The 27,478-nt window shown below is 40.9% G+C and overlaps 1 protein-coding gene across 8 annotated transcripts in view; it reads right to left on the reverse strand.

The window, feature by feature from the left end:
* Positions 1-27,478, reverse strand: part of NT5C2 (5'-nucleotidase, cytosolic II) — a 121,330-nt gene that overhangs the window by 67,115 nt on the left and 26,737 nt on the right. For 2 of the 8 annotated variants that reach the window (XM_019636392.1, XM_019636388.1), the window contains exon 1: positions 12,253-12,321. The exons of 2 other annotated variants lie outside the window; for them this stretch is intronic. The gene's annotated coding sequence lies outside the window, so the exon portion shown is untranslated. Of the gene's footprint in view, positions 1-989; positions 1,051-11,443; positions 11,676-12,252; positions 12,365-27,478 lie in introns of those variants that run through there. 4 more of the 8 variants (XM_019636389.1, XM_019636393.1, XM_019636391.1 and 1 more) reach the window with 4 other exon arrangements.

Genomic DNA, 27,478 nt, shown 5'->3' on the forward strand with positions numbered 1-27,478 from the left:
GGCCAGTGAAGCAACATCCTCCACAACTAGACTGAAGAACAAAACAACAGCAATTTGTCTGTTCCCCTTTCCTGATTCCCCAGCGCTGTTCCCCTCCCCCAATTCCCCAATAAAATCTTTAAAAAAAAAAAAAGGAATGAATTATATATTGACAAAATGGTCAATTTGCCAACAAGACATAGCAATTATAAACATATATGCACCCAACAACAGAGCCCCAAAATACAAGGGGTACAAAAAAATGTATACACATTTTAAGAAAGGAAAAAAACTGTATTAAAATTGTAATACTCAATATACTAATATACTCATATACTAATAACAAAAGATGAATACAAGTCATGTGTATAGATTTTTTTGGCACCCCCAATATATGAAGCAAACATTGGCACAGTTCTATAATAATAGTTGGAGATTTCAATACCTCACTTCCAATAATGGATAAAACATTGAAGACTGGATATTGATAAAGGTATAGAGGGCTCGAACAACACTATAAACTAACCAGACCTAACAGACATATATGTAGACTACTCCCCTCAATAACAGAGTACACAATCTTCACAAGTGGACATAAAACATTATCCAGGATTGGGGCTGGCCAAGTGGCTCAGTTGGTTAAGAGCTCGCTCAAGCGTGCAAGCTCTGAGCAATAGCGGTTCGAGTCCCGGTCCCAGCTGAGCTGCCAACAGATGGCAGAATGGCTCAGCTAAAAAAAAACCAACAACAACAACAAAAAACATTATCCAGGATAGAAAGTATGTTCAACCACAAAACAAGTCTCAATAAATGTTTAAAAAATTGAAATAATACTAAGTACCTTCTCCTACCACAATGGAATAAAGCTAGAAATCAGTAACATGAGGAAAGCTATATAATTCACAAATATGTGAATATTAAACAACACACACTTAAACCACCACTGGGTCAAAAAAGAAACCACAAAGAAAACTAAAAAATAGAAACAAATGAAAACAAACACAACATACCAAAACTTATGGGATGAAGTGAAGGCAGTGCTCACAGGAAAATTTATAGCTGTAAATGCCTTCGCTGAAAAAGAAGAAACACCTCAAATCAATAACCTAACTTTACACTTTGAGAAACAAGAACAGCAAAAAGAAAAATATGAGCAGGGCTGACCGAGGGGCACGTTGGTTAGGAGTTGGCTTGGGATGCCAGCTCTGAGCACAGGGCCCTGGTTTGGATCCCACATGAGAGCCAGTGACGCTGTGCCCTCTACCGCTAAGATGGTGAACAGCAGCTCGACCTAGAGCTGGGCTGCAGTGGGGCTGGCCAGCAGCAGGAGTGAGCTTTCGTGAGCTGCAGTGAGTCACCATGAGCGGCCGTCCAATGGCCAGCGAACGGCTGCCTCACCCGGAAAGAGCGCAATGATAATACCAACAAGGGCCAGGGAAGCGACGTCCTCCACAACTAGACAGAAGAACAAAAGAACAGCAATTTGTCTATTCCCCTTCCCTGATTCCCCAACACTGTTCCCCTTCCCCAATTCCTCAATAAAATCTTAAAAAAAAAAAAAAAGAGCAAACTAAACCCAAACGCAGTAGAAGGAAGGTAACAAAGATTGGAGTAAAAATAGAGAAAAGTAGAATCAACAAAACCAAAAGTTTGTTCTTTGAAATGACTGACAAATCTTTAGCTAGAATGACTAGGAAATAAAGAGGTAATGTGCAAATAACTAGACTCAGGTGAAACTGGGGACATCATTACTGACCACACAGAAATAAAAATCAAATCCAGTAATATAGTAAAAGAATAATACATCATATCAAGTGGAGTCAATCCCAGGAATGCAGGGAGGTTTAACATTCTAAAATCAGTCAGTGTAATAAATATACCACGGTAGCAGACTAAAAGAGAAAAGCTATATGGTCATCTCAATAGATACAGAAAACTTATGAGACAAAATACAACATGCTTTCCTGATAAGAACTCTCAGCAAACTTGGAAAAAGGGAACTTCCTTAACATGATAAAACACATCTACCACATACCTACAGCTAACATCATACTAACAGTGAAAGACTGAATGTTTTCCCCTAAGATCAGAAGAGAGGTATGCTCTCACTTCTATTCAACATTGTACTGGAGGGTCTATTCTAGCCAGTACTATCAGGCACATCTCAGCATACACAAAATTAATTCAAAATGGATCACAGACCTAAATGTAAAATCTAAAACTATAAAATTTCTAGGAAAAAAAAAACAGTAGAAAAACTTTGTGAGTTTATTTTAAGTTAGTCAAAACTTCCTAGTGCCAACACCAAAAGCACAATCAATTTTAAAAGTTGATAAATTAGATTCCATCAAAATTGAAAACTTCTGTTCTTCAAAAGACACGATCAAGAGAAGGAAAACACAAAATACAACAAAAGAAACAAATTCTCAGCCTCATGGAACTTACATTTTAGTGGAGGAGTCAGAGAGTAACCAAATATTGAATACTGTGTCAAGATGTGATAAGTGGTATATGGTGTAAATCAAATAAATAAGGTGAGAAAATAAAGAAATGACAATGGTCATATTGTAAATAGGAAAACCTTGGAAGTCCTCTCTGAGTAAGTAATATTTGTTCAGAGGCCTGAGTAAAAGTGAGGGAGTAATATATAAAATAAACAATAAATGAACTTACCATAAGGTTGGCATTACGAGTCGTGTTAATCTGTTTTGTATATTACGGTTTATATGAATGGGTGATGCAAAATATTTAAAATATTTTATTCCCTCTGGAAGTTTAAATATTCTCGCCAGCCTTGTTTGTATACTCAACTTGTTATAGGTGCCTTTTCATGGCTAACAAGAGGACTTAAAACAAACTTGTATTTTCAAATTGTGTTTCCATTAAAATGTTTTCTCGCTCTCCAGTGGTAGAGAAGATAAGCTGAAGAAAAATATTTACAAATCACACATCTGATAAAAGGACTTGTATCCAGAATATATAAAGAGCTCTCAAAATGCACTAAGATAAACAAAACATAGGCAAAAGATTTCAACAGATGATTCATCCAAAAATCAAAAGACAGCAAATCACATATATATGGCAATTAAGCACATAGAATGATGTTCAACATTTCTCATTAGGGAAATGAAAATTAAAACCACAACGAGATTCCACTACATCCCCATTAGAATGTTTAAAATTAAAAAGACTCACCATGTCAAATTTGATGATGATATAGGGCAACTAGAACTCTATTTAATACACTGCTGGTGAGTATATAAAAATGGTACAGCACTTTGGAAAACAGTTTGCCATTTCTTCAGAAGTTAAACTTATTATCTATCTAACGTATGTCCCAACCTTTCTACCCCTAAATAATTATCCAAGAAAAATGAGCACATATATTTACATATCAATTTATACTCAAATATTCATAGCAGCTTTGTTTGTAATAGCCAGAAACTGAAAACAACCCAAATGTCTATGAACAGACTAATAAATTGTGATACATCCATACAATGGAATACTAATGTGCAATAAAAAGAAATGAAATACTGGTATACAACATAAATAAATCTCAAAATAATGTTGATTTAAAGCAGACAAAAAAAGAATGCATATTATATAATTCCATTTACATAAAATTCTAGAAAATGCAAACTAATCTATAGTGACAGAAAGCAGATCAGTGGTTGTCTGGGGTAGAAAAGTAAGGCAGGGAAGGGGCCCAAGGAAACTTTTGGGAATGAAGTATTCATTCTCAATTACGGTATATGTCTACATCAAAATTTATTGTATACTCTATAGATATGTGCAGATTGTTGCATGTATTTATACCTCAATAAAACTGCTTTTAAAAAGTCAGGGTTTTTTTTTTCTAACAAATTAGATGTAGTAATTACTCTAAGAAAAGATTTATCCCATATATTTTTATTACTTTCTTCAAATTATTTACAGCGAAAATTCAAAGCACTTTCTTGGATCACTCATGGACTAAACAAAATTCATTTTATTTTAAAAATTCCACTTAGAGTCTCATCAAAGGTCACACAAAACTTTATTCTAAAATTGTAAACATAATTAATCATATTATCACTAATATGGGATAAAATCTGCCATGAAGTCTATACAGTTATGTGAAAGTAAAAGAGTGAGATTTTCTTAAATCAGCATCTTCAAACAATGCTGTGTGACAGCTTTCCTATGAGCTTACTGAACACATTTTAGTGTTACTATGACAGACTCCTGAACTCTATCCAGAATCAGTCTATCTAATGCTTAACTGTATTTCATAGTGACAATAAAATTAAACATGGTTATCATCTGGCAAAAAGAAAAGGGTTCCAATAAGTAGGTAAATATGTCATTTGTCACCTGTTTACAGTGACAGGCTGAAGAGTAATTTTTTCAGTAGATATAGCAGCAACTAATACTGAAGAAAAAGCTCAAATTTAATTCCTCTCCAACAACAGTGGTACAGCTGGATAATTCTTTGTTTCAGTATAAAATACCCAGCCTGAAAAGTAGTTGTACCTGAAGAGTAACAACTGAAATGAACTCTAAAGCATTTACGATATTGTAGTCTCCCACTTTAAAAATACTTCATAGGCAAAACATACAGTTCCTTTCACCACTAACATCACCCTCCCCCAAAGAAAGGGAAACCAGCTGTCCCAACAGCTCCAGGCAACTGCCGAAAACAGGACAGAATAACTCAAACTGTAGAGTAAGCCTGGTTAGCAATCTGCAGCCTGGTTAGCAAAGCCATTTTAAATATGTTTCAGGTCATGTCAGTAATTCACTTGGAAAGAAGTGAGCAGCACTGAAACACAATATGTAGCACAGGTCTATCAGGCAAAGTTTAAATCAAATATTCATTTTCCAATGGAATAAGTGTGTCAATATAGATAATAATGTAATGGTAACATTAAGTAAATACGAACACTCAGTGTGTTAGTACATTTCATAGGAATGTATTTTGTGTTTGAAATAGAAAGCTTGGAATTTATGTTTTTGTTATTTTTTTAAAGATTTTACTGGGGAATCAGGGAAGGGGAACAGACAAGTTGCTGTCCTTTTGTTCTACAGTTTAGTTGTGGAGGACGTCACTTCACTGGCCCATGTTGGTATTATCATTGCGCTCTTCCTGGGTGAGGCAGATTGGTCGCCAGCCACTGGATGGCCACTCTCAGCAGCTCACACCAGCTGCCGGCCAGCCCCACTGCAGCCTCCACCATCACCAGTGACTCACAGCAGCCCAGCTCCGGGTTGATCTGTTGTTCACCATCTTAGCTGTAGAGGGCGCAGCATCACTGGCCCTCATGTGGGATCCGAACCTGGGTTCTGCTGCTCAGAGCTGGCGTCCCAAGCCAACTCTTGAAACCAACGCACCACTTGGGCGGCTCAAAGGAATTTATAAGTTTTATAATTAACCATTCTCAGGAATTCTAAGAACACTGAACACTGCTCTGCAACTTAAATGGAAAGGGTAATTTTGAATGGTTTCTTCAAATGCTTTCACCAACGTGAAATTTACTGTGGCCTTAATAAATGCAACTTTAATTGCACATTACACATATTAAACTAGTGTACTTTATGGATAAAGGAAAGTTAAGGCTATATCCTCCATCTGTATGCCTGGTATCATACTTAGTAGGCACATTTTATACATAGGCGTTAATAACCCTAACCCTTAACACATGAGCAAGTACGTAGTTTTAAATACTTTTAAATAGTTAATGATGAAGTTTTTGTACATTTTTCACTTCACTATTCTTATTCAGAGTTCTTCATATCATTTGCCCCAAGTAGAACCATACATTCCTAACAAATTCCAGCTAATAAAATCGCACTCACCTATCCACACATATCATCTGCTGTCCTCTTCCCCTGCTATATTTTTCCTTTTTTACACATTAACACTTCCAGATATATCTGCCAGTTTTGCTTAGTCAGTCCCTTTCTTTAAAATGTAAGCTCCAGGGCCGGCCGAGTGGCTCAGTTGGTTAAGATCTCACTCAAGAGTTTGAGCTCTGAGCAACAGCGGTTCGATGCCCGAGCTGAGCTGCAGCTAAGCTGCCAATAGGTAGCAGGATGGCTCAGCTAAAATAAAAATTTTAAAAATGTAAGCTCCATGAGAGTGAGACTTATTTTGTTTGCTGCTATATCCCCAACTCCTTGAACAATAATAATGTTGATACATACAGGCAAGAAATAAATGAACTCCTAAACCTCTACACTTGAGCTCTTTGCCTTTCAGAAGCTAATTCTGTGTACTCCCAAAAATGCAACAATATTGCACAAGTTCTTTTCAATGCTCTAAATGAAACTTTGTGAAATCTTACTCTTGGTTAAGAAATGCATAAGATTCTTGGCTTGATTAATGTAATATTTTGTTAACTTTCAACATCAGGCCTTAGAACAAAAGGTTCCTTGTTCACTGATGGAAAATAACAAAACTGAGAAGAGATCTTATCAAGTGCGAAATGCAGTACCTGTTGCCTTGACAATTTTTCATCTTCAAGCAACAGCATGCTCCGCTCTCTAGCCTGAAACTATAACTGGAAAATATAAATTTATTTCTGCATGCCTAATGTTTCAAAAATATATAAAAAAGACCTGAACTTTGTGTTCTTCTGAATGCTGCTACTCCTAGAATTCCATTACCTCTGCCATACCACACAGAACGCTATATACTGTATTTCCCCATGTATAAGACGCACCCATTTTAGAAAAATTTGGGGTCTAAAAACTGGGTTTGTCTTATACAGAGGTTGTAGATTTTTTTTACTTGCATTACCCGCTTTTTTCACCCTTGCTTTTGTACTCATACAACCACTGTATAAGACGCACCCAGTTTTTAGACCCCAAATTTTTCAAAAATGGGTGCGTCTTATATATGGGGAAATACGGGTATTTGTTCTACATCAGCATATTAAGGTTGCTTCTAACTAAATGTTTTGAGTAATACCAGACCTTCAGTAACATGGTTACTGACACAAAGGAATAAGAGATTATATAAAAAAAAAAACATTTTAAAAGATTGGGCTGGAGGATATGTAGTACGCCATCTATTTCTTCAAAATATTGCTATAATTAAGGCCTTTCAAAAGCATAAAGGTAACAGCCAAACAGTTTTTACGTTCAACCAATATATACACATGCTTGGAGCCTTTAGTAATGATTCTTGAATATCCTTTTTAAAAGCAGGTAAAAAAACTCTGCTTTCAGAAAGAACTCATTCTCTTACCAGTGAGCTCCTGCTTACCATTCAACTTTGTTTCAGCTGTTATCTTTCCTCTTACAAAATAAAAAGAGAAAAAAAATCAGAAAAGTAGACATATCACCACAATAGTTCTGCCTTTTGGTATATAAACTCACATTTACAGCTTAGTCCATTATTTTGGTAAAAATTCAGAGATATGCACGAGTTCAGTGCCTTAATAGGGCTAACATAATAGCTAACATTTATTGAGTCGTTAACTTTTTTTTTTCATGTGTTATTCTAAGCACTATACATATTCTATTCAATTGACTTCTCACAACAGCAGCATGAATTAGGTACCATTATATTCATTATACAAAGAAGAAAACAGCACAGGGAAGTTAAATAGTTTGACCAAGGTCATAGAATTATACTTAATAGTGAAGTGTGCAGATTCTGGAGCCACACTATGTGGGTTCACAACTTAGCTCCAGCACTCATGAGTTCTATGACTGAACTAATTATACAATCACTTCGGTTTCTTCCATTCCAAAATGGTCAGATTCAGTGCATTAACATGTATGAGATGCTAATAATAGTGGCTGACACATACTCAATAAATTATTATTTATAATGCTAGAGCCCATGGTGTTTGATACCTGTGGCCTCTGCACAATGTAGTACTTTATGTTTGGAGGAACATTCTACCTTTCAACTTTCAGAGTCAAAACTCCAGAGAACCCATTAGTGCCAAGGGCTATACAACTTGACACATTTTTTCATGTCAATCTAAGTATCATAAATTTAATCTACCATCTGTAGGTTTCTTTTTTCCCAAAAGTACTTAGTTCCACATAAAATTATCTTATCAAACCTACTACGAAAGTAAATAATTCAAGGCTAAAAATATGGCATTTACTGATTTCAGATTTGTTAAAGGTTTTAATGTTTACTCTCCAAGTTACATCTTGGTCTTTATTTATTTATTTGCAGCATGATACCAATTAAATTCTTACAGATATGTCTTAAAATTCTTACCACTTTGATAGAAAATGTTTGAGCTGTTTCAACCTATCACTTCTTTAGCTGGTTTACTTAGCAGCTTTAAAACATAAACTAGAGATATACAAATGCCTAATTAGATTTCAACATGACTAGTTAAAAAAAAAGTTTGCCAAATATTTTTCAAGGATTAACTAGTAAAATACGTGTAGTACTCAACTTTATAGGCAAATTACTTTAGCCAAAATATTGTAGAATGGAAATCTGTAGTATAAAACATTTAGACTATAATAGGTAATTTTAAGTTTTCACTTTCTATAATGTTCCGGTCCAAATTTAGAGCATAACAAAAAGATGAGCTGTCCTGCCCTTTAGAATTTATAGAGAGTAACTTTCTGACAAACACGATAGGAAAAAAAAAAAATGGGTAACACAAATGCTAACTGAACATCATATTAAAGGTAGGCTAAGCAGAAACAATACCATTTATAAACCTAAATATGAAAAGCAGTCATATAACTTTTAGAAGAAAATACAGATGAATCGCCTTATGATATCAAGGTAGGGAAGGCTTTCTTGGATAAAAGACAACACAAACCATAAAGGAAAAAATGGATAAATCTGACTGTATTAAAAGCTAAAGCTTATTCCTGCTGAGACATTTAATCTGAATCTAAACTCAAGGAAATGACTAGACAAATCCAAATTGAGAAGCACGCTACAAAACTGGACTAAACTCTTCAAATACATCAATTTTATGCAAACTAACAAAAAGCTGGGGACCTGTTGTGTATTGAAAGTAACTAAAGGGCAACTAAATGCAATTTATGATCATTGAGTAGACATTGGACCAGGGGTGGGGTTGGAGAATAGCTATAAAGGTCATTATTGGTCAAAATATTAACATGTACTGGATATGAGATAATAATGCTACATCCATGTTAAATGTGATCATTGTATTGTAACTTTTTTTTTTTTAAGATTTTATTGGAGAATTAGTGGAGGGGAACAGTGTTGGGGAATTGGGGAAGGGGACCAGCCAAGTTGTTCTTCAATCTTCGTTGTGGAGGGCGCCAGTCGCCATCTGGCTTCCCGTCGGCAGCTCATGGCCTCTAAGCTCAAGGTGCTGTGTTCAATCTTAGTTGTGGGTGGGCGTAGCCACCATCCCATGCAAGAGTTGAACCAGCAGCCTTGTTAAGAGCGCATGCTCTATCCACTGAGCCATCCGGGCGGTAGCTCAGCTCAAGGTGCCAAATTCAGTCTTAGTTGCGGGTGGGCATAGCCACCATCCCATGCAGGAGTCGAGCCCGGCAGCCTTGTTGTTAAGAGCGCACGCCCATACCCATTAAGCCATCTGGGCGGCTGCTCAACTCAAGGTGCCGAGTTCAGTCTTAGTTGCAGGTGGGCATAGCCCACCATCAAACAGGCAATCTTGTTACACCAGCTGAGCCATCCTGCCACCTGTTGGCAGCTCAGCAACAGCTCAGCTCGGGCGCAGTGTCACTGGCCCATGTGGGAATCGAACCGGCGGCCCTGTTGCTCAGAGCTCACGCTCTTAAGTCAACTCTTAACCAACTAAGCCACTCGGCCGGCCCTGTATTGTAATTTTGAAGGACATCCTTGTTCTAAGGGTATTCAAGTAGATAATGAGGAGTGAAGTGTCATGATGCCTGCAACTTAAAATGGTTCAGGAAAAAATGTATATATGAAAGATAAAGTAAATGTGGTGAATTATTATTAACAACTGGTGAATTCAGGTGAAAGGTGTAAATATATTTTAAATATTATTGCAGTTTTCTGTAGGATTAAAATTTTTAAAATAAAAAGTTGAAATAAAAATGTAAAACTTCTGGGGCTGGCCAAGTAGCTCATTGGTTAAGAGTTGGCTTGGGAGCACGAGCTCTGAGCCCCAGGGCGCGGGTTCGGATCCCACATGGGCCAGTGACGCTGCGCCCTCTACAGCTAAGATGGTGAACAACAGCTCCACCTGGAGCTGGGCTGCCATCAGTCGCCTGGAGACGGCGTAGGCTGCAGTGGAGCTGCAGTGGGCTCCCGTAAGCTACCGTGAGCAGCTGGCAGCCAGTGTGAGCTGCCAAGGGCCACTGTGAGCAGCCATCCAGTGGCCGGCAACCCATCTGCCTCACGCAGGAAGAGCGCAATGATAATACCAACATGGGCCAGTGAAGTGACGTCCTCCACAACTAGACTGAAGAACAAAAGGACAGCAACTTGTCTGTTCCTCTTCCCCGATTCCCCAATAAAATCTTTAAAAAAAAAAACTAGAAAGAGCATAATCATAAATAATATGATAAAGTTGGGGTTCTTTTTAAACTACTATTTAATCTAATTAAGGTTTTGCTAAGAGAGTTAAGCAACAAAAAGACATTCAGAAAAACAAAATGTTTTGTGTGTTCTTTTCTTTTCCTATAAAACAGCAGAAAGAGCCTAGAAACAAATGGATAAACTTGGCTTTCTTTAGGCATATACACCTGATGTTACTACAGAAAGGCTTGCAGATGCAGTAAGAAAATAGTATCTAGGCAAATCTTCCTACAACTATAAACTTCGGGGAACTTGTGGCTGATTGTATATTTTCATACAATGAAATCAAATCTTAGAACAGAATGAAACTTTGCAGAACATCTCCTTCAGCCCTCTCACTTTACAGATTAGTTGATTAAATTCTAAAATCTGGCTTAATGAGAGTAATACAGCAACCTGAACTGCAGAAATGTAGTGGCTTACATATACTGCACTAGAAATGCATTTCAGAAATAAAGTCTGCATGTGCTACCATCAGCCCAATATGTGGAGTTCTGATTTTAATTACTAACTAGCTGTGTCTTCCTGAACTTAACCTCTTTAGGCCTGGATTTCTCTATCAGGATAAATTCTAACCATTGTTGAAGTGTCATAGTAAATATGTAAAAGACCTCAACAATATTAAGTTGTCACGGTAAATGGCATTTTCAATATTCTCTCTTTCGCATTAGAGTTAGCAGAATTTGGATAGGAGGCCTTAAAAGATACAATGAATAGTGTATATATCTCATGAAGAACCTGTCCGCACCAGGACAGGCTCGCGCGCGAAAACACACACACAAAACCCTAAAATGGTGACTCGTCATTGCAGAGCACTGTGCTTTACAGTATAGCCCTCAAACATAACGGCCCTAAAGCCGAAAGCATGGGAAAACAATAAATTTGACACCAGCTCTACTCTTTGCTTTTAAAAGCTTGAAATCTACTGTAGTCAAACCCCCAAATCGTGCTTACAACTAATGGTTCAGGCCTCAGATCTGCATCTCATTCTCGGTTCTCTCCAGCTTCTCGGGTCTTCAGGAAAAGGAAAGGGAGAGACCGTCTCTGAACAGCTGTCCCCTGACTTGGGAGCTATTTAGAAATAACAAGTTATGTTTTTATAGCGGCTTGCAATTCGATGTGAGTTTTCCAGGAAGTCATGCAAAACGACAAAACGGGCCTGAGCTACCAATTTGGCAACTTCTTGCGGTTCTTGCTAAAACGCCGTCAACCTTGCATCCTACCACAACCGCCGCTAGCTCCTCGGAGTCGACCAGGAACGCGCAGGGGGTGGGAAGCTCCATTAAGAGGGGCGGAAAGGCTGGCCTCGGGCGCGGACAGGAGAACCCCAGGCGTCGGTCGGAAAAGAGGCAGAACTGAGTAAATGGGTGTCTCCCTGAGACGGGATGGGGGCTGCCACCAGCGAGAGAGAAAAGCGGGGGGATGGGACTGAACGCGGCGAGGCTGGCTTTGAGGAGGCGAAGGGCCGCGCTCCGAGGCTAAGGCGAGTCCCAGCGAGCCGACGGCGGGGAAACAATGGCGCGAGCGTGACGTGGTGCCTGGAGCGTCGCCGCGGCGCAGAGGAAGGGGATGCGCTGAGGCAGGGGCGACCTGGGGCTGGGGTGCTTAATCCCCCGGCGCGCTGGCGGGCGCTCCGCCGGAGAGGGCCCTGAAGGCGCAGGGGCCTGGAAGGGGCTGGGGCGGGGCTCAGGCGGTGGCCCCTGCCCCAGGTCGCGCGCTCGGCTGCGCACCCTTCTCCCTCCCTTGCTCGCTCGCTCGCTCACCCGCTCCTTCTCCTCCGGCCCCCGGGTAAGCCGCACTCACCAGCCCCGCCGCACGGCAGCAACACCAGCGCGCAACTGCCGCAGCCGCCTCAACGCGCGCCCTCCCCGCCCGGCACCGCCCCCAGTTCTCGCCTGGCACCGCCCCCAGTTCTCGCCTGGCCAGGGACCGGCGCGCTGTTCGGTTCCCCGGCTTCGCCGCAGAACACGGCCGCCGCGACGCTCCCTGGCTGCCCGAGGGAAGCACGGATGCGCCCTGCGCCTCGCTTCCTCGCTAGGGTCAGGGGGATCTTCAAACAACAGCACGTCGGTTGTTGGCGAGCTACAGGATGACACACATTGACAACCCTTCCATGTCCTTTAGGTCTGTGTCCCTTGGCCTTCTGCCCTGGCCCTTCAGCAGGGCGACTACCTCGTCCCGCTACTCCGCCTGCACTCCGAGGCTTTCCCTTAGTGGGGAGGGGAGCTTCCTTTTTCCCAGTCACAGAATCTTCTAGTCTAACGAATCTCAAGGCCTCTCGGGTTCAGACCCCCTATCACGTTTGAATCGCATTGATGACCAAAAGTACCAGCTTTGGAGTGTATCAGAAGAGGTGGGGATCCCAGTTCCACCATTTACAAATTGTTTGACATTGGGCGGATTATCTGACCTCCCTATACCCACTTCCCTCATCTGTAATACAGGGGTAGATAACAATAAGTACCTACATCATAGGGTGTTGACAGGATCAAATAAGATAATAGAGGGAAGTTGAGCATATTTTCATTTGTCTATTGGCCATCTGTATGGCCTCTATGGAGAAGTGTCTGTTCAAGTCCTCTGCTCGTTTATTAACAGGATTGCTTGGCTCTTTGGTGATAAGTTGTATGAGTTCCTTATATATTTTGAATATTAACTCCATATCAGATATGCCATTGGCAAATATCTTCTCCCATTCAGTAGGTTGTCTTCGTTTTGTTGATGGTTTCCTTTGCTGTGCAAAAACTTTTTAGTTTGAGGTAGTCCCATTTGTTTAGTTTTTCTTTTGTTTCCCTTGCCCGAGGAGACATATCCCAAAAACTATTACTAAGAGCAATGTCAAAGAGTTTACTGCCTAAGTTTTCTTTTAGGTTTCTTTATGATTTCAGGTCTGACATTTAAGTCCTTGATCCATTCTGAGTTTATTCTTGTATACATTGTAAGAAAGTGGCTCAGTTTCATTCTTTTGCATGTGTCTGTACAGTTTTCCCAACATTTATTGAAGAAGCTGTCTTTACCCCACTGTATATTCTTGCCTCCTTTGTCATAGATTAATTGACCATATAGGTGCAATATCACTAATCATCAGGGAAATGCAAATAAAAACCACAATGAGATATCACCTCACACCTGTTAAGATGGCTATCATCAATACATCAACAAACAACAAGTATTGTCAAGGATGTGGAAAAGGAACCCTCATGCACTGTTGATGGGACTGTAAATTGGTGTGGTGCAGTCACTACGGAAAACAGTATGGAGGTTCCTCAAAAAATTAAAAATAGTACTACCATATAACCCAGCAATTCCACTTCTGAGTATTTATCCAAAGAAACCCAAAACACTAACTCGAAAAGACATATGCACCCTATGTTCATTGTAGTATTATTTGCAATAGCCAGAATATAGAAACAACCTAGATATCCACTGATACACAAATGGATAAGGAAGATATGGTACATATATATAATGGAATATTACTCTGCCACTAAAAAGAATGAAATCTTACCATTTGTGATGACATGGATGGACCTAGAGAGTATTTTGCTAAATGAAATAAGTCAGAGAAAGACAAATATCATATGATTTCACTTATATATGGAATCCAAAAAACAAAATAATGAATAAACAAACTCATACATACAGAGAACCCAATTCATACAGAGAACACAATTGCCAGATGGAAGGAGGGTTGAGGCATGGGTGAAAAACGGGAAGGGTTTCAGAAGTACAAATTTCCAATTATAAAAACAGTCACAGGAATATAAAGTACAGCATAGGGAATACAGTCAATAATATTGTAATAACTATATATGGTGTCAGATGGGTACTAGACTTAGTGGGGTGATCATAAATTATATAAATGTCTAATCACTATGTTGTACACCTGAAACTAATATAATAATGTATGTCAACTGTAATTGAAAAATAAAAAACTTATTTCAAAAAAGAGGAAAGGTCCTCAGCATAGTCCTGGCACACAGCATTCGATAAATGTTAGTTATTATATCGACTGCCCCACCCACTCACCTACCACCAACTTGTATCTGCAAGAAGACAGAAAGCCCACTATTTCCAGAACAATACATTCCTTGGTCTCAGCAATTCTGATCAGGTCTCGGCAGTTCTGACCAGTTCTAAAGTGTTTTTGAAACCTCCACCCTCTGGCCCAAGTCCTATCCCTTGGAGCCTCAGAGAACAAACAGATCTAATCTCTCTTGGCCTTCTACTTTTCAGATACATGAAGACTCCTTCCCAAGGTATTATTCCAGTCCAGTATCTCCCATTCCTTCCATTGTTCCTCCTTCGACCTGGTTTTAAAGGTCTTTGTCCTCATACTCCTCGTGCACCTAGTCCATCTGATTGTGGCTCTTTTAGAGTATGTCACCCAAGACTGAACTAAATGTCTGTGGTACCATCACAACAAAGCAGCACTGGAGCTTCCTCTTTGTAGGACTTATTGCCTTGCATTCACACAATTAAATTCTTGGCACCTACACTATTGACTCACTGAGCTCGCAGTTAACTAAAACCTCCAAGATTTTTTCTTATGTGTTCTGCTGGAGCATTTCTCTTGTTTTTGAACCAACTTCATTTCAGGCCAGCTGAGGACAGGCCTTCAGCCTCTCACTCACTAGATTTTTCGGGGTATGTGGAAAAAAGGAATAGGATTTGGAAGTTAGTCTAAAACTACAACCACTGAAGTGCATTTGGAAAAAAAGCCAGGGTTAACTGAGCAAAAATGTACACACACACAAAAGACTAGAAACTGAATATATTAACAGTGGTTTTCTCTTAGTGACAAGACTTGGGGTGGTTTCTTTTCTATTTATACTCTTCCATAATTTCCCAGATTTTCTCTGGTGTTTATATTACTTTAATAATCAAGAACTTTGTTTCAAACCAATCAAAAAATAATTTAAAATATCAGAAAAATGAGTAGCTCAAAAAAATGGGGAACAAAGTTAAGAGATAACAGACTAGGAGAAAACATTTGTAATATATAAAACAAAGGATTTGTATCTGGAACATATAAAGGACTTTCAACAAATCAATGAGGAAAAAAATCCACTGGAAAAATGTGCAAAGAATATAAATAGGCAGTTCAGAGAAAAGGAGATACAAATTGCTAAATAAACACACAAAAAGATGTCCAACATCAGCAGTAACCAGGGATTTGGAAATTAAAACTGAGATTGGCAAGTTTCAAGCTTCATAATATCAAAAGAATGTAAATTGGTACAGGCATTTTAGAGGGCAACTGGACATCTAATAAATTCATGTCTCAGCAATTTCACTTCTAGGTATCTACTATTAACTCTATGTGCATATGGAGGTATGTACAAGGATAATTACTACAATATTGCTAATAAAATTTGGAATCAACCTAAATGCCCACCAATAGGGGAATAGTTAAACAAAATGTAGAATATTCATATAATGGAATTGTGTAGAGAATTTTAAAAAGGAGATCTTAATCTATATGTTAATATAGACACATCACAATCATATTATTGAATGAAAACAGCAAGTTGCAGCATAAGCTAGCTCTCTCTCTCTCTCTCTCTCTCTCTCTCTCTCTCTATATATATATATATATATATATATACATGTGTGTGTGTGCACACACACACATACATTTTATATATAATTGATAGTTTTAAAAATTCTTCCTCAAAATGTATAACTTCAGTGTAATCATGAAAATTCATCAGAAACCCAAATGGAGGGGTATTCTAAAAAATACCTGACATGGACTCTTCAGAAGTGTCAAGGTGAGGAAAGCCAAGGAAAGACTGAGAACTGTCACAGATTGGAGGAGACTAAGGAAGCAAGACAACTAAATGCAAAGTAGGATTCTGGATGAGTTCCTGGAACAGAAAAAGGACATTAGTGGGAAAAACTGGTGAAGTTCTAATAAAGTCTATTGTTAATAGTATTGTACCAATGTCAATTTCTTAGTTTTAATCATTGACCCAGGGTTATGTGAGCTGTTAATATTATGAGAGGCTGAGTGAAGGGAATACTGAAACATTCTGTGCTATCTTTGCAATTCTGTAGATCTAAAATTATTTCAAAATAAAAAGCTGCAACAAAACATAGACATAAATACCATTATTTCCTATCATCACTGCTATAGACAATGTCTGTGCTCCCTCTACATTCATATGTTGAAACCTAATCCCCAACATATTTGAATGTGGGGCCTTTGGAAGGTGATTAGGTCATGAGGGCGGAGCCCTGGTAAAAGGAATTAATGTCCTTATAAAAAAAGCCCCAGAGAGCTCCCTCTCTCCTCTTCCACCCTGTGAGGACACAGCAAGCAGAGGACAGTCACTGAACCGAGGAGGTAGGCCTTCACCAGACACCAAACCTTCTGGAGCCTTGCTCCTGGACTTCCCAGACTCTAGAACTGTGAGAAATAAATGTCTTTTGTTTATAAGCCACCCAGTCTATATTATTCTGTTATGGCAGCCCGGTCTAAGACAATCTCACACATTCAGTTTGCAAAAGATTTTTTTAACAAATTACAGAGCAACATGACAAACTCAGAAGTTATCTCTAAAGATAGGGGTAAAGGACTGAGATTGGTGATAATGTTCAAAGGGACTATGACCTTTTGCTTTAATGTTTTAGAAGATAAATGCATTCATGTATTGCTTTTGTAACCAAAAATTAATTTTAAAAAATGCAAAAGAAAGCAAAAGGACAGGATGTTTGGCTGCATGACTTTCAGAAGTAAAACAAGCTACGCCAACTATGCAACAACCTTCTAACAGAGGGTTGGAGACTCTGAGGAAGCAATGAGGGGCCGTGAGCAGCTTGCTTGGGGTCCCTCATTGAACAATGCCTGAAGGGCCTGGCAGTGTTGGCAAGAGAGGCTACCCCACCGTGGTCTTCAATGGCCTCTCATTGAGCTTCCTGCCCAAGTACCCACAAGGCTATCCTACCCTCTGATCAACACTATTTTCGCTAGACTACCATAAGCTCTAAGTCACCCAGAGCATGAGCAGCATTTACAGGTCACTCATCAGTTTCCTGCTTCTTGGCAGAAGCTCTCAAAGAAATGCAAGCAGGGACAGCAGGTTAGCTCAGGTGGTTAGAGTGCAGGCTTATAACACCAAGGTTGCGGGTTTGATTCCCACATGGGCCAAGGAGCTGCGCCCTCCACAACTAGACTGAAGCCAACTACTTAACTGGGAGCTGATGGGTCCTGGAAAAAACACACTGTTCCCCAATAAAATTTCTGAAAAAGAAATGCAAGCATTATTCAACACCCTACCCTGAGGCCTAGAAACAACCTCCTGATGCCCAAAAATCTTTCTGCCAGGAAGTGTTTGGTCTTAGTTCCAATCAGCTATCTCAGAGGTCTCTTCTCTTTTTTCTCCTTCTTTCTCTAACAGCATAGGGTCAGCATTTATGTGACCCTATGATAAGTGCCAGTACAGGCACTATGCTGGGAGACAATCAGAAAACATTTAGTCTAAATAGAAACATCTAGTGCAACTTGAGAGGACATACATGAAGGATTTCAGAGCTCCTACATCTCTTCAACAATATGCATTGAGGGCCGGCCAAGTGGCGCAATGGTTAAGAACTGGCTTGGGATGCCAGAGGGCCCCAGTTCGGATCACACATATGAGGGCCAGTGACACTGCCCTCCACAGCTAAGATGCTGAACAACAGCTCAACCTGGAGCTGGGTTGCCATGAGTCACCGGCCACGGCATAGGCTGCAGCCCCTGTGGCAGTGGGTTGCCATGGGCTACCGTGTGTAGCCAGCAGCCGCAGTGAGCGGCCGTTCAGAGGCCAGCGACTGATCTGCCTCGCCCGGGAAGAGCGCAATGATGGTACCAACTTGGGCCAGTGAAGCAACGTCCTCCACAACTAGACTGAAGAACAAAAGGACAGCAACTTGTCTGTTCCCCTTCCCCCAATTCCCCAGTGCTGTTCCCATCCCCCAATTCCCCAATAAAAATCTTTAAAAAAAAAAATGCATTGAGCTCCTACCATGTGCCCAACATTGGTCAATAGAAATATGAGTTTCTCCTGGAGGTTTCTGACTGCTTGGGAAGATGGGCTTTAAATAAATAATTATTTTACTACAACTTTGGAAAGTGCTATGCAGGTAAAGTAAAAGAAGCTATGAGGGGTTAGGTTTTGGGCTAGGGAGAGGGTCAGGAGACATTTCCCTGAAGAAATAACATCTAAGCTGAAACCTGAAGCATGACTAGGACTTAAGTAAAAAGTGAGAGAGCGGTTTGCTTGGAGGAGTGGAGAATGCCTGAAAGAGGGCCGAGTAGGTACAAAGGCCCTAAAGTAGGGATGAGCCTTGAGTATCTGCTCAGAAGCCCAGAGAGAAAGGGAGAAAGAGGCAAAAAAGTGGTCCTGGAAGGAGGCAGGTAGCTGTTGCAGAATGCTGTAGGCCATATACTCGTAAACGATCTGGAGTCTCACCTTAAGTGCCATGGAAAGTAACCGAGGGCATCAAGCAGAGGACGGGCAGGGATCAGACCTGCCGTTTAAATGAATGGAATGTAACCAACCAATCAGTAGCCTCAAACATTCATGAAAATTAATTCATTTGAATCAAGCAAAAATGTCTTAAGTGCCTGTTGGAAACTTCCATTGGTTTCTACAATGTGAGAGAGACCAGATCTGCAACCTTTATCGCAGTCGTTTTAGTGACAACACCTGCCAGGTGGTAGACACTGGAGATCCCAATTGATCCCCCACCTACACTTTACCCCAGAGTGGCTGAACATCTGTTAAGGAAATTAGACACTTCGGTAAAACATGAAGGTATGCCAGGTTAATGACCCAAAAGAGCTTCCAAGTCGGGAGAGATGGATTCCTGGGGAGACAGCAGAGTCAGGGTCAGATACACAGAGATACTACTTCACACCTGATAGTATAGCTATAATTAAAAAAAAAAAAAAGTAGGGGGGATAACAAGTATTGGCAGGGATGTAGAAAACTGGAACCCTTCTGCACTGCTGGTGGGAATGGAAAATGGTGCAGCCACTGTGGAAAACAGTTTGGTGGTTCCTCAAAAAGCTAAACACAGAGTCACCGTATGATCGAGCAATTCCACTTCTGGGTACATATCCAAAAGAATCAAAAACAGGGACTCAACCAGGTACTTGTATGCCAACGTTCATCGTAGCATTCTTCACAGTAGCCTAAAGGTGGAAACAACCCAAGTGTCCATCAACACATGAATAAAGTATTATGCATTCATGTGTTAGATGGATGGATACACACACACACACACACACACACACACACACACACGAGGAATATTATTCAGCCATAAAAATGAATGAAATTCAGCAGGTACATTGTACCTGCTACAACTTAGATGAATTGCAAAAACATTATGCTAAGAAAACTAAGCCAGACACAAAAGGACAAACCTGATTCCACTTATGTGAAATATGTAGAACAGGCAAATTCATGAAAGGAAGTAGGTTAGAGGTTACCAGGGGCTGGAGGGAGAGCGGAATGAGCAGTTACTGCTTGCTTAATAGGTACAGAATTTCTGTTTGGGATGATGAAAAAGTTTTGAAAATAGATAGTGATGATGGTTGTACATCATTGTGAAATGGCCTTACTGGCACTGAATTGTACACTTGAAAATAGTTAAAATGGCAAATTTTATGTTCTATTTCACCACAGTAAAAAAAAAAAAATTTTTTTTTAAGGGACTCAAGTACATAAATAGGACCATTTCCTCCATGTTCACTGGGCTCCTTTCAATTTGCCACTTTTCAGTTTCTGGTCCCCATGTCCCCGCATATGCTGCTTTTCTGCCTGAAAAGCTTCTTTCTCCTTTCAAACTCTATTCTTCCTTTAAGCCTAGCTTAAATTAAATGTTACTCAGAGAAGCCTTCCCTAATCCCTCTACCCCGGTTTTTACTTTCACGTTACCCTGTACCTTCTGTTCCCTTCCCTCTGCTTACACAGCTGCAATTAAATAAGTAGTTGTGTGATCGTATTTTTACTATCTGCCTCCTCATTAGGCTGTGAGCTCCAGGAGCGCAGGAACGATGTCCGTCTTGACCACTGAGAGGAGAGACAGCACCTAGCCCAGGGTCTGGCACATTGGGGGTTCGATATATATCTTTCAATAAATGAATAACTACACTGTGTTGTACTGCTGAAACTAATTCTAAAAAATGTGTATTTCACAATAAAACATTTAAAAAATAAATGAATAACTAAATGAACGTGTGCTGGGATTATGAGTGGATTTCCTTTAATGTCTTTTACAAAACTATAAGTTTGATTAAATTATTTTTTTAAAAAGGAGACACAGCAAAGGCTCTCATTCTAACTTCCCTGGGTCTACTCCGTGAAGTCAACAGCAGCCTGTTGGAGCAGGAACCTGAGCAACACACTAGTACAATTTGTTTCCAGGTATATCTGATATATCACCAACTGTTCCAACCTTGGTCTCTAAATGTCCATCTAAATAAGTGATGTAATTGGACTTAAAATGGAACATCTCTTCACTGTGGCACCAGAACTGACAACCTCCTTATAGATAGTACACACGTTAGGGTTAAGTAGCATCCATACTAAATACTAAGGCATACTAATGTCAAAATGAGAAAGAGCGTTTACTTGTCTATTCAGAAAGCCAGTTCTCTAAGTACAATTAAGTTTACAGCCCACAATCCAGTTATCGCTCCTTTTACTTTTTTACATTTTATATATAAAATGAATAAACCAGAGGGTGCAAAGCATGCCAGTGACTAGACATTAGGAGACTTACGATTGTAAGTAACAGGAAATGCTGTCAAATACGCTTAAACAAAAAGACAGCCCAGAGGTATGGTAGACTCCCAGGTACACAATTCAGCAATTGACACTGCCATAAGGAACACTTTTTATCTCTTTCCCCTGCCACCTACAGGGTTGTCTTCATCCTAAAATAGGTTCCCCTTGTGCTTATAGGATGGCTAGAAGTTTCCCTGTTCTGTGTCAACAAAAGACAGAGACAGCTGTCCTCCACCACAGACTGTAAGTCCTTCCCTTCAACCTAACTTGGATGAATTAGGACACATGCGACTGCTTGGACCAATCATCATTGCTGGGGAAAGATCATACGTTGATTACAGAGTTTATCTCTGGGGTTGGGGACACAGAGAAATTCTGAGCAAAATTGGGATTTTTGACAGGAAGAAAGGGATGCTAGGTAGGCAGTCAGGAGTGTTCACTATAACTAGCAAACCAGAATCTGCCCAGAATTTCAGTGACAGGTAGTATTAGAGAAATACGAAAACAACACTTTGAATTTCACACGTCCACTAGTCCACTAGTTCTTAACCTATGTAAGGGATAAGAACACATTCTCATCAGCAACAGTGTGGCTCACGACAGCAGTGATTCTCCGAAACCTCAGTAGCCCGGATTCGTGGTGGTGCTCTTTGTGCACTGCAGTCACCACCTTCCTAGAGAGAGTGGTATTTCTCAGTAGTATCAGAGACAGTCCTGCATCTTAGCCATCCTCTCCAGTCCTGGTTCATGCTGACCCCTGCTTGGGTCCCACCCTAGTCCTTCCCAAGGCTATTGAACATCCACTTTGTCTTTTTAAGATTGGGCCTTTGTAATCAATAAAGTGGCTCTGGTTCTCAGGCCACAGCGGTGAAGCCTCACCCAAAGATTTACAATAGGGGTTTGTATAGAGATTTGTGACAGTGATGTATTATTTTGTCCAATCGGTGGTTCTCCAATTTTACCAGGGTTGCCTGGGGAGCTTTCTGAAAAGCAGATTTCAGACCCTATCCCAATTTCTGGCCATGTCGCCTGGAAATTTGAAATTTAAACAAACTTCCCAGCTAATTCTGATGCAGGTGGTCCATGCATTCTCTAACAATGCGAACTATCCACCTCATGCCTGCTTGTGACAGTGATCAATGTTGCCATGGCAGCAGCCAATCTGAGCCACCTCCTGCTTCCTGCTGCCCAGGCAACAACTGATTTATTAGGTCTCTTCCTTGTTTGCTAGCTCAAGAAGCCACTGTGAAAGCAACTGCCTTCTGATACTGCAGAAACTACACAATTGACCCAAACAAAGAAACTAATTATTCATGTTGCAGAATCAGGGATTATAAATTCCTACATCACCTCACCTTCCAAGCACCAGTCTCTTAATCCCCTTATTGGCTCCAGTTCAGAGGTTAGATACTCACCCTAAATGCCTGCATTTCATTGACAGGAGCAGGGTGCGGTCCCCAAGACCCAGACAGTTTTCCAAGCCTACCACAAGCTAGGGTCCTCCCTTACCTGGCACCTGTAGCACTTGTAACAAGGGTCCTATTGGGTTAAAAGTGAATACATCTTTTCTCATTTGAGTGATACATAGTTGAGGTTATTACTTTTTACGTTTAGCACACCCACAAGAGTCTTTTTCAATCAGTTTTTTTGGCCAGATACTACCTGAAAGGAAATTCATAACGGAGAGACTAGGTTAAGTACTAGGATCTGCATCTATTAATAGTCCCTTAGCAGGTATGGTAAAACAGAATAGTGGCCTAAATAAACTCCAGAACCTGTGGCTGTATTACAGTTATATGGCACAGGAGAATGAAGGTAGCAGATGGAATTAAGTTTGTCACGCATCTGATCTTAAATAGGGAGGGCAGCCTGAATTTTCCAGACCTATCCGATGTAATCACAAGGATCCTTAAATGTAAATGAGGGAAGCACAGTGGCAGCGTCAGAGAGATGAGATGTGAGAAAGACTTGACTGGCCATTGCTAGCTCTGCAGATGGAAGGAGGCCACAAGCCGAGGGATACCTGCAGTCTCTAGAAGCTGGAAAAGGCAAGAAAATGGTTCTCCTCTAGAGCTTCCAGAAGGCCCCAGCCCTGTGACACCTTGATTTTAAACCCACTGAAACCCATTTCAGACGTCTGATCTCCAGTTTTCTTAGAGCCTTGTGTTTGAACCAGGTAACCTGGTTTAGAAAGCCTGCCAGATTTTTTGTTTTTTAAAAAACGACGGATTATATTTTGAAGAACCAAAGTCATGTCCATTTATTTTTTTGGTCCTTTCAATGTTGGTGTGTTTTGTCTGTTTTTCCCTTTTTTCTTAAACGAAGGATAATGTATATGTACAGATATGCAGAAAAATGCACAAATCATTTTCACAAAGTAACCAATGTGACCATTACCCAAATCAAGATATAAAATATAACTAGAAGCTTCAAAACTCATGTCATGCCCCCTCCTCCCAGGCACTATTCCACCTCTCATGGATAATGACTACTCTGACTTCTAAGTCCATAGATGTATTTTTGCCTGTTTTTTAACTTGGCATCCATATGTTATAATCATTTGTCTATTGTCATTGCTCTATAGTATTCCATTGTATGAGTAGAACACAGTTCATCTGTTTTTTTTTAAAGGGAAATTGTGGATTAAGAGTGGTTTCACCCCCTTCCAGGACTTCTCAGACTCTTTATCTGCTAATAAATAACTAAACCTCAAAGCAAAGATAGAACATCCAGAGTTTGCCAAATATATTCAACCATGAAACTTTTTTTTTCTACAAAGCATCTTACAAGACTAATATTTTGTTGGACATGTTTCAGGAAACCCTGGTCAGGAGCAATGGTTTTCAAACTATGTTCCTCAATACGGGATAAGAATGAGAGTAAGGTCAATTGGATTCCCACTTCCACTTTAACACTCCTCCACTGTTATCTTTTTTTTTTAAATTTTTTTTTTAAGATTTTTATTGGGGAATTGGGGGGATGGGAACAGTGCTGGGGAATGCGGGAAGGGGAAGACAAGTTGCTGTCATTTTGTTCTTCAGTCTAGTTGTGGAGGACGTTGCTTCACTGGCCCAAGTTGGCACCATCATTGCGCTCTTCCCGGGCGAAGCAGATCAGTCGCCGACTTCTGGACGGGCGCTCACTGCGGCTGCTGGCCGCTCACGCTGGCTGCTGGCTACACACGGTAGCCCTTGGCAACCCACTGCCACAGGGGCTGCAACCTACGCTGGAGACTCACGGCAGCCCAGCTCCAGGTTGAGCTGTTGTTCAGCATCTTAGCTGTGGAGGGCAGTGTCACTGGCCCTCATATGTGGGATCCGAACCGGTGCCCTCTGGCGTCCCAAGCCAGTTCTTAACCATCGCGCCACTCGGCCGGCCCACTGTTATCTATTTTAAGAAGGGATTCTACATAGTGGTGTGTGGGGGGGGGGGGGGTGGTATGGGCGCACGCACATATATGTGTGTCAACTGCCCATATGTCTATGTTTGAAAATAAGGTTTGGTTGCTTTAAAAAAATGTGTTTGAAAACTACCAGTTGGGGCTCTAGAGGACCACTCAGAAGGCCATTGCACAGACTCCAGTTCCATGCTATGAGGGCTTGCTGACCTTATCCCAAGTTCATTGCTTTTGCCACTGTTGTCATGCCAGGCTCTATCAAAGAGCCATCCACCCACTCTGATTCTCCCAGTGGAATTGTGGAAAGAGCTCAAAAGAGATCATTGACAGTAGGCTCAATACAGATCAGGCTGCTTAGTCCACAGGCAGCTTCTGTCTATGGAATCAGATGCTCAAAATAGATCATTACATGCCATGAAAGTCTTAAATTGCTTTTAACCATGCAGCATGGTGAAGGGATTAGGAGCATGGATTCCAGAGCCAGGCTCCCTGGCTTCAACTTCAGGCTCTGTTGCTAACTAGCTGTGACCTTAGGCAAGTTTCTCAATACCTCAGGTCTTCGTTTCCTCATCTTTAAAATGGAGGTGAAGATAATAGCATCTATCTCATAGGCTTGATGAGAATTAAATGAGATCATATTTTGTATAGCATTTGAGACAAGGCTTGGCATCTAGTAAGCACTATAGAAATGTTTGTTCTATAAAACCAAAGTCTTTTCTTTCTACATGAACTTATGGGTGACAAAGCCCAACTCCAGGCATTTTAATTATTTTACTGTTCCATGTTTTACCACCATTCTCAAGGTGAGGCTCTCTCTGTGGCCTCCCACACCCCTGAGGAGTTGGAGTCACATGGCCCTCCAAAATGGTGAGTGCTTACCAGGCTTGGGATTCTTTGGGATCAGTAATATCTCAAAAGCAACTTTGGGGATTCACAAAGGGTGGTCAAATCTTAACTATGCCATTCAGGACATTAAAATAAACTGTGATCTACTATCATTACTATGTCATGAAAGGCAATTTTAGCACCAGAAAAGTAGGAAGGACATAATCTCACAATAAAGACAGGGCTTTAAATTGAATTGATCTTAGTAAAAATTCACTCCCTGTTGTGGTTTTTCCACTTCATCCTGAGCCAGTGACCAAGGGCTACACCCCTGTCTGTGCCTCAGCATTTGGCTAACATGGCTGTATGTGGCCGTTCTGCATCTTCCTGGATACACTAGGCACATAACTAAACACCTCCCTGAATGTCCAAGCCTCAAAGCTGGTACTAAACAAGTACTGAACACTCCAAACTTTGCAAAGCTGAAGGCGTTTGCTAATGACCCCACAGAACACTGCTATGTTCAGAGGTGGACAGACCACAGGGGGATCAGGAGTCAATTTCGTTGTTCCCTGTAGCATTTGATGGGGCCATTTAGAACCTTGGTTCCAATTTCAAGAAGACAAGAAAGCCCTCTGAGCTACTTGGATGTTTTAGAAAAAAATTCCCAGTCCTCCTCCTGTGTCTTTCTTTACTCTCACACTACTAGCACACTCGCAACACTTCTGACACCAGATTGGGGGGGAAGGGGTTCCCACACCAAGCAATTCTCTGTGACACCAGTGAGGTGTCCTACAACTTAATGCAATTCTGACACTATCTGCCTGGAGACAGCATCAGATCCCACAGGTTAAGGGCTCAGTCCCATGAGACTGCCCCACCACCACCCCTTCAGATGCCAATCAAGTAGTAGGTCTTCAGCTTACCCACAACGTCTGTCTAACCTGGCTACAAACTGGAGGTTCCCGTGACCTCTTCACCCTTGGATTCGATTATTTGCTAGAACAGCTCATAGAACTCAGGGAAACACATTTACCAGTTTGTTAAATGATATGGTAAAGGATACAGATGAAGAGTAATGTAACTACTGTGTTATAGGGCGAGGTCTGGGAACACCCTGAGCACAGGAGTTGGGGTGCATCACCCTCCCGGTACATGGATGTGTTCACCAACCTGGAAGCTCCTTGGACTGCATACCTTTGGGATTTAGCGGGAGGCTTTATCACATCGGCATGATCAATCATTAACTCTGTTTCTAGTCCTTCTCCCTTCTTAAGAGAATGAGGGGTGGGACTAAAAATTCTAAGCTTCTGATCATGGCTTGGTCTTTCCTGAGACTAGCCCTCATCCAGGAGCCCACCCAGAGTCACCTCATTAGAATAAAAGACACTCTTATCACACACAGACACTCCTATCACTACAAGGGTTTCAGGAGCTCTGTGCCAGAAACCAGGGAAAGATATATTTTATATTATCTGACACTGGGTGTGCAGTTTCTCTTCCCCAGACACAGCGAGAGAGGCCAGGAGGGGGAATCAGGACACAGGGGCTGTCACGCTGACCTTACTGCTAACCCACCGGGTAATCTTTGGTGAGGCCCTTAACCATTCAGTGGCTTGTTTTTCTCTTCTACAAAATAGAGGCAGTAAAACCTGCTCTGCATTTCTCAAGGTTGCTCTGGGAATCAAATAAGTAATGGCTGTGAATATGGTGTTAAAGCACTGTAAAGGAATGATTATTTGTAACTCACGGCCCCTATTCCCTCCTAGTGCCAAGTTTCCCTAACAAGTTTATACCGAGTATCCCTCCACCCACTTCTTCAGCCTGACCAAAACTCCACAGCACAACACTGCAGGACAGACTTCTAGGCCTTGAGTTAAGAGCAGTGGGGGTAGAAAGAGCCCATTCTTTCTTTCTCAGAGCCTTGGTCCCCCAGGTCTCTCCAGGATGGAGTGAACTGCTAAGTATTAAATACTCAGGAATCCA

Source organism: Hipposideros armiger, unplaced genomic scaffold (assembly GCF_001890085.2).
Source record: "Hipposideros armiger isolate ML-2016 unplaced genomic scaffold, ASM189008v1 scaffold_28, whole genome shotgun sequence".
Lineage (NCBI taxonomy): Eukaryota > Metazoa > Chordata > Mammalia > Chiroptera > Hipposideridae > Hipposideros > Hipposideros armiger.